The sequence below is a fragment of the Colossoma macropomum genome, unplaced genomic scaffold (assembly GCF_904425465.1).
Source record: "Colossoma macropomum unplaced genomic scaffold, Colossoma_macropomum, whole genome shotgun sequence".
NCBI classification, from domain to species: domain Eukaryota; kingdom Metazoa; phylum Chordata; class Actinopteri; order Characiformes; family Serrasalmidae; genus Colossoma; species Colossoma macropomum.
The window spans coordinates 6,352,696-6,364,700 of NW_023494805.1; the positions used below are offsets into that span (position 1 = coordinate 6,352,696).

At 38.7% G+C, this 12,005-nt stretch overlaps 1 protein-coding gene across 1 annotated transcript in view; it reads right to left on the reverse strand.

Moving 5' to 3' along the window:
- Positions 1–9,977: 9,977 nt before the first annotated feature.
- Positions 9,978–12,005, reverse strand: part of dab1b (DAB adaptor protein 1b) — an 83,165-nt gene continuing 81,137 nt past the window's right edge. The window contains 1 exon segment of the mRNA XM_036596898.1: positions 9,978–10,682. The gene's annotated coding sequence lies outside the window, so the exon portion shown is untranslated.

Below are 12,005 nucleotides of genomic sequence, written 5' to 3' on the forward strand. Positions count from 1 at the left end.
AATGAATGTGAGAGTAAAGCAGGCTGAATCATCTGTGGTCAGTAGAGTATGTTTAACAGGTCTAACTGTGGTCTAGAACATACAGAGAGATGGTGAAAGAGCTTACGGGAGGTTATCAGCGTCCAGAATGAAGCAAAACCTTTTGAAACCTGGAATTCCTGTCAGGGGGTCTTTGTAATCCCACACTGACAAACTGAATCAATAATTACCGTTTATACGGTGTGATTTCTAACATAACCTTTAAACTTCACCCTCCTTTGACCCCCACACTGTGGAGAGAGGATCGTACACATGAAATCATCTGTGCAGAAAAGTCATGCACAACCTTAGTGCTCTGTTAAAGATGTCGATGTTCGTGTCTGAAGTTTTATGTCTCGTTGGGTCTGTTTTCTGAGCCTGAGCACAATTTGGTTAAACTACACAGCTTTTATTACTTTATTAATCAGCCTTTTTGAATTTTTAAACTGGTTTTAACAAAGCATCACAGAATCCAAACGTGGTTGTGAATAGAAATATGAACTCTTGAAAAGTTAATCACTTTAAACCTGGGCTGCCCAAAGTGTGGGTCACAGACCAGAGTTGGCCCATGAAGACGTTTGTTCAGCCCACAAGAAAAGAGCAAACATATCATTAACATCCAGAAAAAAACCCTCAATTTTTATTTTTTTCTGCATCCTTTGGAGCAGCTGTCCAAAGTTCATGATGATTGGACTAAGCTGACCAAAATTTATTACAGAAAAAAACGTTGCATTCAATTACATTAAAAGTAAAGGAGGTTTCACCTTCTCCTGTAAAGTTAACATTTTCGAGAGGCTTTTTTAAAATTATGTTTACTTTATTAAAATAAATGACAACATTTCATTGTCACTCCCAAAACAATCATATCACTACTGAAACTTTTCTAAATGTTTCAGTAGTGACTGTTTAGGTAGTGATAATTTTAGCTTATTTTGAGCAGAACTTGGCTGGTGGTGCGCGCAAATACAATTATAATATTTGTATTAAAACACAAAAATTTACTTAATTGCAGAAAATGTGTTTTGGTAGTGACAGTTCTTAATGTTCCACACTGACATTCAGACTTTGGGACACTTCTAACTGCTCACCATGTGGCCATGAGGGACAGGGATGCAGTCTCACTTCCTGCGCTACATTGCAGGGGTGTGGCTAAAATTAGGCTCTGCCCACAGACTAAAACACTGTATGTTTCTGTACTGATATGAAAACATAGGACAGCATTTTTTTTTAAATAAAGTTTTTTTATATTTAAAAATTAAACTCAGGAAAAATCTAAATCATTCAATTTCACCGTAAAAGAAACAGCTTTAAAAATGAAAGAAAAAATATTATTTTTACAACTGTAAATTAGTGGTTAGGGTTTGGGACACCTCCTGATACAAAGCACCCTATAAATGATGATTTTGTGTATATTTAGCTTATTAATATCTCTTTTAAAGCTTTGGGTCCAAATAGATCATAACACAACCCTTGTAAATATCCCAGATCTGGATACTTATGCAGATTTTTTACTGTGTGTGTATATATAACATATTAAACTCTTACTTTCCTTTTAACATTGTATTTTAGTAACAAAATATAGTGTAATGTTATAAAATACATTCTTAAAAACTTAATTTGAAACTTTTTATTTGTATACTGTTTCCTCTTTTTGACCCTCGGTCCGCCACGAACATTGTACTTTGGCCCCCATGACAAAAAGTTTGGGCACCCTTGTTTTAGTCTAATACGAACAAGTTCCCAGCATTCTATACGGTTGTTAGACAGGAAATGGGTTAACTAGGTCAGTCATATGAGGGTTTGACTGTGGAGGGTGAATTAACACAGTACTGCAGCGACCTCTAATGGATCTTTGGTGTAATGGCAGATTTACTTTTCAAGCATGCTTCAGCTCCATGATTTTCTCTGGCTTTGTATCCATAGATATACATACCTAGATACCGCGCTGGGTCCAGCAGGGCACGTCAACGGCGCCGCCATTTTAGGGCGGTCAACATCGCTGCTGTACTGCATTCGGAACCATTACAGAGCGGCAGTTTAAGAAAGATTCTGTCCAAAATTACACTATTTCAGGAATATTGCTCTCAGAAAGTGAGATAGGATTATATAACGGAATGAACGCAGTGATCCACACTCATGTGTGTGATGCGTATTGTCTGTGTGATGTTGTGTGGTTGGTGAAGCACAGAGAACCTGTTGATGTGATTGTTTTTCCTCTGGTTTTATATTAAGCTTATTTCATTTAATAGTCTATTCAGGGAATCTTAACTTTTGTAGTAGTTATTTATTTACAATTATGGTTAATGCTTGTAGTTACAGCACTTCTTAATCCGTTCCACCTTAAACGGTGCAACTTCAAGCACCAGAAAGTGACTCCTGCGCCATTTAAGGTGGAACGGGAAAACTCAAACAAGAAGCTGGGAAACAGAGAGCCAACTTCAGCTTCGTCCTTCTGTGTATAAAGATTGGAAGTGATTCACACATTGATGGATTTGCTGATTGTGTTTTTACCGGAGCTCATGCTAAACTCACATCAGGTGCAGACTGAATACTTTCCAGCCGGACTGGACGGCTAATTAACACGATCAGTTATTAAAGTAATAAAAGCTACTGAGGGCAGTCCATGCAGTATAGATTCATCTGTGTCTGAGGATTATAACTGAACAAATTTGGTTAAAATCGGTTGAGTAATAAGGAAGTTGTGGCTGATTTAATCCTGAGACTCTTCGTCTCTCAATACAAGTGAATTTGTTCATAAGCGGATCTTGACCGCTCCAACATGGCGGACGCGCCGACGTATTGCCTCACATAGAGAATAACAGGCAACGCGTCGTATCTATGGTTTAATCACTCGGAACAGTTCCAGTCCTAAGAAATTACTGAACCTCTGACAGTTTAACATTAACAGTATGTGATCTGATATATTATAACCCAAACACTGAATATGTAAAATCTCTCTCTGTGCTCTGTGTGTAATGTTCTGTAGTATAAATGAGACTGTATTAGAAAATGTCCTCTAGAGGGCAGCACCGCTTCACTTTCTACACATATAAGAAAGCTGCCATAAAATCAGATCTCCCTGCTGAAGAAACAGCACAGTCTTAGCTGGTCACCCAGCATGGTCACTTTGATTGACCAACATAGCAGCATCCAAAACACAAAATATGCTGCTTTTGCTAGTGTCCAGCCATGTTGGTCTACTCTAGTTTTTCTATCAGGGCTAAGAAACATACATTAGGTTAATTAAATTCACACAATGTACCCATCATTGCTTTTATACTGTGTATGCTGTGTATATTGTACATTGTGTAATGACTGTAAATGATATGTACATTGTTTGTATATTGCATTTAATACTGGAGAGACACAAACAGCTTTAACCAAATTCCTTATGTGTCAACATACCTGGCCAATAAATCTGATTCTGATCTCAAATGCAGTTGATCAGCCAAGAGAGTTTGGTGTCTGAATTTTGCTTCTTTAGCAACTTTAGCTACAAAGCTAATGCACAGACAAAATCCAGGCTTCAAGATGGCTGCTGGCCTGTTTTTAGCTATGCTAACATGCTTTTGTCAGTGTTTGTAGAGGACACTGTACCAAACAGTGTCAGAAACCAGTTAGGTGACTTAATGATTTAGGTATGCAGGTGGCACTATGCTAATTGATAGGGTATAAACTTCCATTACCTGTTAGCTACATTAGCCTCATAGCTCCACTGCTAAGCTAAAGGCACCAAACATGTCTTGGCTGATCTACTACATTTAGGGTGAGAGAAACATTGAGTTAAGTTGATTTGGCCCTCGTCACACATCATGCACACATCTAACACAGCGACTATAACTACACTCTTAAAAAAGATGGTTCTGCAAGGGTTCTTTAGTAAAATAAAATGGTTCCATATAGAACCATGTACACTCAAAGAACCCTTTGCATGATTAAATGGCTCTTTGTGTCATGAAAGGGCTGTTCATATTGATGGAGAACGTGCTGTTGATGGTTCTAAATAGAACCTTTTTCAAAAGGGTTCTTGTATTGTTACGCAAAGAACGCTTTTGGGTGCTATGTATTTCAAAAAGGTTCTATCTATAGCACATTCATGCACATTTCTCATCAATGGAAAACCCCTTTATGATGCAAAGAACCCTTTGATCATGCAAAGGGTTCTTTGAGTGTTCACGGTTCTATATAGAACTATTTTCTTTACCAAAGAACCTTTGAAGAACCATCTTTTTTAAGAGTGTATGACTGTTTGCTTACCGTCTCTCATATCCCAGACCTTGAGATGTGCAGTTGTTATGAGATAATCAACGTTATTCTCTTCATCTGTGAGCGGTTATAATGTCGGTAAGACGTGTATAAGACGCCCGATTATGGGATGGAGGCAGTGACGGAATAAGAACATGCTGAAACCCCACATTTTGGAAATCTTAAAACATTTTATTCGCAGCAGAATTACATGTGATGAAGGCAGATTTACTGGATATTGCAGCCAGTGCAAATTATACACCCGTCTTTATAGAGACGGTATTATAGAGCTAACTATAACATCTGGAACAGTAAGATAGAAACTGTTCATTATTATTATAGACTACACTGATCAGACGTAACATTATGACCACCTCCTTGTTTCTACGCTCATTGTCCATTTTATCAGCTCCACTTACTATATAGGAGCACTTTGTAGTTCTACAGTTACAGACTGTAGTCCATCTGTTTCTCTGCATACTTTGTTAGCCCCCTTTTACCCTGTTCTTCAGTGGTCAGGACCCCCATGGACCCTCACAGAGCAGGTACTATTTGGGTGGTGGATCATTCTCAGCACTGATGCGGTGGTGGTGTGTTAGTGTGTGTTGTGCTTTTAAACACCTCAGTGTCACTGCTGGACTGAGAATAGTCCACCAACCAAAAACATCCAGTCAACAGGGTCCTGTGGGCAGCGTCCTGTGACCACTGATGAAGGACTAGAGGATGACCAACACAAACTGTGCAGCAGCAGATGAGCTATCGTCTCTGACTTTACATCTACAAGGTGGACTGACAAGGTAGGAGTGTCTAATAGAGTGGACAGTGAGTGGACACAGTGTTTAAAAACTCCAGCAGCACTGCTGTGTCTGATCTACTCAGACCAGCACAACACACACTAACACACCACCAACCCGTGCAGTGCTTAGAATGATCCACCACCCAAATAGTACCTGCTCTGTGAGGGTCCATGGGGGTCCTGACCATTGAAGAACAGGGTAAAAGGGGGCTAACAAAGTATCAGAGAAACAGATGGACTACAGTCTGTAACTGTAGAACTACAAAGTGCACCTATATAGTAAGTGAAGCTGATAAAATGGACAATGAGTGTAGAAACAAGGAGGTGGTCATAATGTTGTGCCTGATTGGTGTATTACTAAATAAGGTAAAACAAGTCAATATCAGCTTTCAATCATTTTCAACCAATTCTTTTCTGGCTAACAGTGTATAAATTGCAATGGCAGAATCCTGTAGCACATTTCGCTGCTGTCGGAAGAAAAACTCATATCTCCATTTTTGTTGTTTTTCAGTTTTTGATATAATTTGAAAATACCATTTGCTCTTTATACTGTATGTAAATTTCATAATGAATGAACCAAAAGAAACGGCCCAAAATGACTTGGAAAAAAGTCTGGCTCCATTGACTTACATTAAAAGTAAAGTAGGTTTTCCTTCTCCTGTAAAGTTACCATGTTGGAGATACGAGGTTTTCTTCCGACAACAGCGATCGGCTCTGTAATCTGCCCCTCTGGCGTATAGAAAAGTCTCTGATTCACAACATTTGCATTATTTCCCTTGAACTACAAGCTCAGTTAATTCTAAGACGAATTCAGCAACAGCAAATGAGCTATAAGAGTTAATGACTCAAAGACTCCTCGCAGCATGGGAGGAATGTAGAGATGAGAACATGGTCCATAGACACCTGATTAAAAAAATGAAAAATAATACTGTTCTCATAAAAACAAACAAACAAAAAACATGCATCCATTGTTTTCCACAAACTGTACTGTAACATAAGGCAAAACGCAAAGCCAGACAGAGCTCAGCTGAGCACTCGATCTGATTTGAGGAGTTTCTGAACACCAAAGTAAGAAGCATGGTTCAGTCACAAGTCTCGTTCTGCAGATGAAACAGAAACAGGGCATTTATCACTTCACTACTGCTCAAAACATGGAACAATCCAAACAGTTCAAACAAAGCCAGCTAATATCCAGACCGAGAGCGATTAGGTTACGGTTTTCTGACCACTGTGGATAAACAACACTTTTTTGAAGTCCACACAAGACAGTGAGTCCAGTATTACTGTAGCCCTTAATGTGGGGATTCTACTGTAAAGGAATACTTCAGCATTTTTCAGCCTAATCTCAGTTTTGCATCTTAATGATTTTCAAGGGTTCTTTAATGAAGGCAGCGGTTCTATGAAGAACTATGAACACCTAAGGAACCACTTTGAATGAACACACAGTTCTTTGCATTAAATACTTCTTCTATATGATGTAAAACCAGTTGGATATGGTTCTTTTTATAATGGTTCTCTATAGCACCAAAAAGCGTTCCACTATTGTTAGGTTAGGGGTCAAAGAACCCTTTTGTGTATAGTGTACGGTCAGTTACATGGACAATAATTTCCCAACTTAGAACATAATAGTAGCCAATGGGCAGTAGCTGAATTCCATTAATAAATGTTTATGCTAAAAGTTCTTGCTTTTGTTAGAACTTTATCATAAATTAAACAGTCAAACATAACTAAGTTTAAGCAGTGGTTTAGCTAAACATGCAATTATCAAAATGAGCACAACCTTGCCCAGATTTAGTCGATTAGGTAAGATGTTTAGTGTTCAAGTTTTGCTTTTTTTAGTTTAGCACTGGAGCTACGAGGCTAATGTAGCTAAGAAACACGAGAAATCAAAAGAAACGACCCAAAATGACTCGAAATTCTGGTTCCATTGACTTACATTAAAAGTAAAGTATGTTTTTTCCTTCTCCTGTCAAGTTACCATTTTGGAGATACAAGGTTTTGTTCCGACAACAGCGATATTCAGTTTTGCTTGGAAATGAAAAGTTTAAAATCCTGAAATGCCAGAAGGAAAACTTGTAAGAAAGTTCAAGAATGAACATTAAATTGGCCGACAAACACCTCAAAAGTTAAAGCAGCAAAATACTGTTAATTGTTTTGATAATTGGATTTCTATGGTAATTCCCAGTAGCTGCCAAAGTGTTGCTGTGGTATCCCAGGTGGTTGTTAAGCTTTTATTAGGCCATTGTTATGGTATCCCAAGTGGTTGCTAAGGTGTTGTTAGGCTGTTACTACGGTAGCAAAGGTGATTGCTAAGGTGCTGCTAGGCCGTTGCTATGGCTACACTCAATGTCAGATATATGATTCCGCAGGGGAGTCAGGTGTTAAGAGTCTGCCCACAGCATTGGGCTACACAGTGAAGCTTTGCTCATTTTTATAGTTAACAGTAAGTCATTCTGTGCTCTAAACCACATTGACAAGTCTGCAACCTTAATGAAGACCTGGATGTGGTCTGAGTGAGTGGAGAGACTTTTTAGGCGTTTCGGTGACTATTGGCTTCTAGTGTTGTTAGCCTCGTAGCTCCAGGGCTAAACTAAAGAAGCATAATTTGGGCACCAAACCTTGGCTGATCGACTATCTGGGGTAAATGGAAAATTTGTGTTTTTTTTTGTTTTTTTTTGCCAGAACATGAATTTAGATGGGATTTTCTGCTCTTTTCTAAGTACAGATGGTGGTTCATATAGTGTAAGACCATCTGCCAGATGCTGAAAACGTACTGTAAATGTACAGAGTAACATGCTGAAATTACTGTCTGTGATGATACAGATGTTGCAGATAGAGATTAAACTGAAAAACCTTAAAATATTCATTTCAGCTGATCACACACTAAGCCACCATTCTCCAAAGAACAGCGCTGGGGTGATGTGTCATAGCTGTGAGTGACTGTTTGTTGGTAAATCTCTCTAGAACGTGTCTAGTCCACACTAGATTTAGTAACACAGAACACTAGTTCATTTGGTTTATTAGTTCTTTTATGAAGCATTTTGAAGCCAGCAGCTGGTTTGAAACATTATCTGTTGGAGGGTGTTTTGGGCTTCGGAGATGACGTCCTAAGAGACTGACACAGGAAAAATGCGTACGTAAGACACTGAAATGATTAGTGATGAAACCAATAGGAGGTAATAACAGAAGCATTAGAATGATATTGCTTTTGAAACCACAGTTAGTTTGCGGCCTAGTTTTGTACTTCAGGAGAAAAGTGTGGCACTGCTTGACAAATTGGCCACTTCAGTGAGCCACAGATGGTGCTGTTACATGATAAATGTTGTAAGGTCACTGATTCTGCCATCTGTGTCATACAGCTGTGATTGGCTGGCTGAAGAGACATCTTACGAATACAGACTACTACTGTCTACATCTGTTTACTGAAAATATAGCCTGGTCTTTCTCTCATTCACTGTCTCACAGTTTATTACCCCAAAACATAGCTGGGCACTGAAAATATACACATCTACGGAGCCCTGCTGGGGACATCCTGTATAAACAAAAATAAAATGTGGCCACGCCATATTAACACGTGGGAATGAGATCCTAATGCATGGTCATGACTTTGTGAGGAGTGGGAACGCGATAATTAAGTCGTGGCCATAACTAATAAGGCATGGGAACAACATCATGCCTGTGGCCAAGGCTTAATTATCTTAAGTAGCCTTACTAAGTCGTGGCCACGCTTTAGAATCTCGTTCCCACGACTTAATTTTCTTGTCCCCATGCTTTACTAAGTCGTGGCCATGCATTATTATTATTATACGGTATGTCACCAGCAGGGTTCGGATGTATCTGTTATGTTTCGTTCCTTTATATTTCATAGAATCATGCTTGCTGTGTTTAAACTGTAAGTATGGCAATAATACTCCCATAATTCTGTTTGGCTCAAAACAAAAAGTTTAAAATTATAAAATGCCAGAAGGAAAACTTATAAGAGAACGTTTGAGAATAAATATTAAATTGGCTGAACAAAAATAATTAATAACACCTCAAAAGTTAAAGCAGTTGCAGAGCACTGTATTATTATATTCCTATTATAATTCCTAGTAGTTGCGAAAATGTTGCTAAGGTATCCCAGGTGGTTGTTAAGGATTTGTTAGCCCATTGCTATGGTATCCCAGGTGGTTGCTAAGGTACTGCTAAGCTGTCGATACAGTAGCCAAGGAGGTTGCTAAGTTGTTGCTAGGACACTGCTATGATAATGAAGGTGGTTGCTATGGTGCTGCTAGGTTGTTGTTATGGCAACATACAATGTCAAATATGTTAACATCTTTTCTGCACTTCCAATAAAACATGGAATGTCAAGTTTTACATGTCTGGGTTTAATTTAGAATCTGGAATGGCCAAAAAATGTTAATGTGCACCATAATATTAGAAATCCCACAGAGATGCTAGCAGAAATTAGCATTATCATCAAGGTGTTTTTTTTATTTTCTTTTTGACCAAGTTTGGACATTTATGGCCAAGGGTTTGCCACTGAGTATGTATGTCAGACACCACATAAGAAAGTTTATTTGAAATCAATTTTGATTCCAGACGTTTAAGGCTATCAAACTATTAGCTTAGCTACATTAGCATCATAGCTCCGGTGCTACACTTAAAGAAAAGCAAACCTCAGACACCAAACAGGTCTTTCCTGACTACATTTGGGGTAAAAATAACACTTTGAGACGGCGCAACCCGAATGATGCTTTTCTTTCGAAGTACAAATCACGGCTTCAACACAACGCGTGGCACAAAGGTTCCACATCATTTCTCCAAACAATATTTGGCAAAGAGGAGTTTCTGTATTTCTTTTTTCAATTTCAAAACACACAGGGGTCGACCACACAGTAGCTCAATGGACTTACAAAAAAATTATTTAAAATCTTCTTTTTTTTAATTGTTATGGTATAAAAGCTAGTGAAGTTTTGCCGTCAAGTCTCTTTTGGCGGAAACCATGCAGATGGTCCTTGTAAGAAACACAGTTTCAAAAAGCTCAGCGTGACCGCAGGAACCACAGTATCAGTCGTTTAGAGAAAGGAAAAAGAAAGCAACTCAAACGTTTTGAACCAAAGTCAGTATCCACTGTCCAGTGAAGCTTGGTCAACCAAGTCTGCTTGACGATGAGGACGATTACTGATACGGAACAGTAGGAAATGTCCAAGGTTGAGGGCCATTTTGACCTGTAGCGCACTGCGCAGGGTGCTCAAGCCAAGTGCACTATGTAGGGAGCAGGGAGCCAAAGTCCAGTCCAGGTTCTGATATGACCAAATCATATATTTGTAATATTAGCATTACGAGCACCTCGTTATCAATGAAAAATAAATATTTTTGTTCAAAATACTTTGAAATTTTAGACGGTGGACAAGTCCTCCACCTTATCCACTCGGGACAAACCTTAAAGTTTATCTTCTCTTCGTTCTCTTCGCATCACGTCTGGCATGTTAGATGGTGAATTCGGTTACAGTGTTAGTCTCCTGCTCACTATTTTGGTAAGTATTCCACAGAGTCAGTCAGTCAGCTCGCTCCATTTTCAGCTTTTTGGGATCCTGTATTCTTTTCCGGCGCTTCTCCACGCAGAGTGGGCAGGCATTTCCTATGGATGAGATTAAAAAGACAGCATTAGAGCCCAAAAATAACACAGGAAAAAAAAGGAGACACACACTCACACGCAGGCCTGGGCTTAGTCACATACACATTCTTCACGCTCCACAGATGAAACTAATCATGTTCCGTGTCGCTAAGCTGCTCTGCTCTTCTCTCGAGGACAGCTGCAGCGCAGCACGCGGCCAGCAGGTGGCAGCAGTCTGCTCTGTGTTCTTACAGCATCGTGGGAGCGCACTGCGCACAGATAAAGCCTGACACAGTGCTGATCCACGCTCAGCACTGCGGCCTGCCTGATGTTAGACAGATGTTGAGATAAGCAAGCATAACCTGATCCTGCGTCAGCTGACGGAGACAAAAGGTAACTAGAGTGCAGCGCTGAAACTACAGCCTGTAATTTCCGAAAGTAGAGCATCTCTCTGTCGGGAGGAGAGAGGAGCACACAGAGCGGCTCAAGGCATAAACGTTTATCTGCTCTGCCTCCACAGCATGGAATATCATGGAAAACCCAGTTTTTCCTTCCTCGTTTGAAACAAAGGAGTTTAATGTAGTATGTAAACACTTAAATATTCAAAAAGCACCATCCAATTTGCATTCAAAACAGTCCATATATGGAAAATAACTGTTTTTCATCCCTGGGGAGGTTAAAATTATTTACTTATTCTTATTTTACTATTTTTTCTATTTGCATTCGTTTTAGATGACTGATTTTTTTTAAATAACCTTTTTGTTTTATTTAGCTTTAAGATTTTATTATTTTATTTATGTGGTTATTTTATTGTTTTTATTTTTACCATCATTATTTTTCATGTCAGTTTCATATCTTTTTTATGTTTGTTTTTGCTTCACTATACTGAAAAAAAAAAAAAATTAGTAAAAGCTAAACTGAATTGAAATGAATTGAATTCAAGGTACCAGAACTGCTGATTGGTACCAGCAAGACTTAAAGGTACTTGAGGACGTTCTCCTCTGTCTTTGGTAACACCTGAAGCTAAAGCAGGTATACTGCTTCATATTAGCCAAGAAATTAGGAAGCAAGTCATCCAATTAGCCTAATTAGATGCTTTAGAGTGGGATAAAAATGACCATTAAATGATTAATCACAGTTTTGAATAAAACATTCATGTGACATCATAGGCTGTTCGGGATTCACAGTGACATCACAACCATAATCATATTTACAAATCAAATGCAAACGTCTGAACACCCCTGGTCAAATGACGTTTTATTTATTTTCTAGCTGAAAGTAACAATAACTTATTACTTATTAAAGAAACTTATTACATTACTTCATTTGTTGAGTTTAACATATAAA